General features: G+C 31.0%; 1 long non-coding RNA gene across 1 annotated transcript; it reads right to left on the bottom strand.

The window, feature by feature from the left end:
* Nucleotides 1–2,637: 2,637 nt before the first annotated feature.
* Nucleotides 2,638–2,854, bottom strand: LOC116338936. Its single transcript, XR_004200944.1, has 2 exons — nucleotides 2,814–2,854; nucleotides 2,638–2,727 (listed from the first exon to the last, which is right to left on the bottom strand). It is a non-coding gene; the product is annotated as an uncharacterized LOC116338936 (long non-coding RNA).
* Nucleotides 2,855–3,237: the final 383 nt, after the last annotated feature.

Raw genomic sequence — 3,237 nt, 5'->3', positions numbered from 1 at the left:
CGGGTGCTATTGAATCTCAATTGTTTGATTGTGTTAAGAAATGATCTGTCTTTCTTTCTCTTTCTCTTTGTTCTATTTCTGTTCTATTTGAATTCAATAGTAGCTTGTACAATTGTATTGTTTCACTGATTTATGTCATGTTTTTATTCAAATTATTTTTTAGTGTACATTTGACGCTCGCTGATGATGGTGTTTCAGTAGAACACCGAAATGCATTCGATATAAATAAAAGTTTCTGAATTGTAAATTTGGTTGTTTTATTACGATTTTTGCGGTCAATAAGGTCAATTTAAAAAATTAAAATAAGAATAAGACCACAAACAGACTTTAAATTTTTAGTGATTAAATTTTACTAATAACTATCATAAACATTCGGAGAGTTTGGAGAAATTTCAACGAAAATTAAGGGTACCTTCCACACAAAATATTCGTTTTTAAGCCAAAAACTAAAAATTAGTATAGGAGGTACCCCCAATTTTTATTGAAATTTCTTCAAACTTTCAGAATGTTGTTTTTTTGTGTAAAAAATAATCTGTGCAAAGTTTCACGTCATTAGGGTAGCATACAGGCATGGCTCCCATACAAAATTGCTTTTTTGTAATTTTTTTAAGGAAACTGTATCAAAAATTGATTGTATCTTAAAACTAACCTCGGATTCGGTTTTCTCGAGCCAAAAAACCCTCAATACATATTTTTGAGTGTTTAAGTCTACATTAAGTATGACTTTTGGACGAAAATTGGACTCTTTTTCATAGGTATCACTCCAGGCATGAATTTTTTTCCATCAACCAAAGTCGCTCAAAATCTAATGATTTCTGTTCCTCGCGACCCCCAATCATCCTGTAAAGTCAGATTTTAAATAACTTTTTTGGGAGGAGAGTTATTGTGTTAACAAATTTTGCGTACGGCGGACAATGTACAACGTACAACGTGGAACAGACCCACAACAACCATGCTCAAAACAGCTTGATTCGGGTTCTCTCAGGGGAGCGACGTGAAACGTACGATTAAAAACTTGACATCAGAGCCAGTCCCTCTTAACTAAAAATGGTACAAATTCTCAATAGATGGCACTTATAAATGGACAAACCCACTTACATTTTATCAGAAGAAAAATGAAAAATATTGAAATATTTTCAAAATATTTAATTTAATGATTTTAATTTAAATAAATTTAAATGGAGTGCCTTCTAGTGCTTCTCTGATTATAATGGTTTTAAAGTACTATAGAAAATTTGATATTTGTTGTTTCAAAATGTTAAATTTTTTTGTATTGGTTTATTTTCAAAATGCACAGAAGTTTTCAAGAAGAAATAAATTATATTTATAATTTTATAAAATATTCTAAAGGACTCAATCTATTTTATCATATATGATATTTCATTATATGACTATAGTGCACATCATGTATATCGTATAGTGTACACTACACACGACACTGTTGTGTATTATGCGCAGTATACATACGTCCTCAGCAGGGGTCCGAGGGGTCCGATTACCCCCCCCTGACGAAGTGTTACCCCTTCAAAATTTTCAAAGAATTCTTTCAATTTGCTAGGGAATTTCGCCAAAAAAGTGAGGAACTTTTTTTTTTTTTTTTTTTTTTTTGCTCCTCACTTTTGTTTTCAACGTAGGAAAAATTCTTTCAATTTGCTAGGGATTTTCCCCCAAAAAGTGAGGAGCAAAAAAAAAAAAAAAAAAAACGAAAAAGGTACACTTTTCGCAAAATACACTTCACTTTTTTGCTTACCCCTCTCGATTTTTTTCAATTACCCCCCCCTTAAATTTTTTCCTTGAGGACGTATGGCAGTATAGCTTGCCAGACAACATAAGACATGTGCATAAAGGCACACTGAGATATCATATATGATAAAATAAATTGAGTGCATAAAATATTTTATAAAATTATAAATCTAAACAAATTTCTTCCCAAAAAATTCTGTGCATTTTGACAAACAACCAATACAACATTTTCGACATATCGAAATAACAAATATCACATTTGATATTTTCTATAATTCATTAAAAACCATTGAAAACAAAAGAAGCACTAGAATCACATCTTTTAACTTGAATTAAATTGAAACCCTTAAATTAACTAATTTAAAAATATTTCAATATTTTTCATTTTTCTTCTAATAAAATGTAAGCGTGTTTATAAGTCGATTTATAAGCGCCATCTATTGCGAATTTGTAACATTTTTAGTTATGAGGGACTGGCGCTGATATCAAGTTTTTTCACGTCGCTCCCATGGGTTCTCTGACCTCAGAAACGTCCAGAAAACATGTTTTTGAGGTGTCGTAAATTTTGACCCATTGCAATACTTTCCCCTTACACATTAGGTGTGTGCGGAAAAGTAAAGGAAATGAACAAGTGAGAAGAAAACAGAGTTACAATGTACTCACAGAAAAAGTGGAGGCGGTTTTTCCGCAAATTATTGTAGCAACAGCAGAGCTGCAATAAAAATGTGTTTCTTGTAGCTTATTTTGACAGCTACGTACAAGTGTGTGTGTTTTGACATTTTACATTATTTGTAGCATCTGTATAAACTAAAAAACCAATGTGATTTTAATAAAACATGTGCAAGTGTAGACAAGTGTGCGATAGCGATTATAACACACCATCTACATTTGATGTTTGGGAACATCACTGACGTTGATGTCTGAAAACTAAACTCGGATTCTGGAATCAAATTCTTCAAATCCTAAGATTATATACATGCATCTCTGAAATTAAGATTTAAAAATGTCAAAGCGACATCACTATTAATTTAAAAAAAGTAATGAATATCAAATTTTTTTCGTATATTTACAAGTTAAAAAATCCTGCCAGAGCAATTGTGTCGAATTTGGTTGAACATTTCGGTGGAAAATAATTCTTCTCACTTTTTTCATCTCTGAAATCACGAATTTAAATTGTCAAAATGACATTTCTAAAATTATTTAAAAAATAAATATTAAAATGTTTTATTAACATCACATTGGTTTTTAGTTTATACAGATGCTACAAATAATGTAAAATGTCAAAACACACACACTTGTACGTAGCTGTCAAAATAAGCTACAAGAAACACATTTTTATTGCAGCTCTGCTGTTGCTACAATAATTTGCGGAAAAACCGCCTCCACTTTTTCTGTGAGTATATATGATAAAACTTTGTAATGCAAAAGCGTACACACAGTACATCGACAATTAAAAGTGATAATAGTAGATCAGACGTGAGGAACAAAATATAC

The sequence above is a fragment of the Contarinia nasturtii genome, unplaced genomic scaffold, assembly GCF_009176525.2.
Source record: "Contarinia nasturtii isolate CC-2019 unplaced genomic scaffold, AAFC_CNas_1.1 Cnas_scaffold_437, whole genome shotgun sequence".
Lineage (NCBI taxonomy): Eukaryota > Metazoa > Arthropoda > Insecta > Diptera > Cecidomyiidae > Contarinia > Contarinia nasturtii.
Note: the sequence above shows the minus strand (reverse complement) of the source record. Positions and strands in the feature narration are given on the sequence as shown.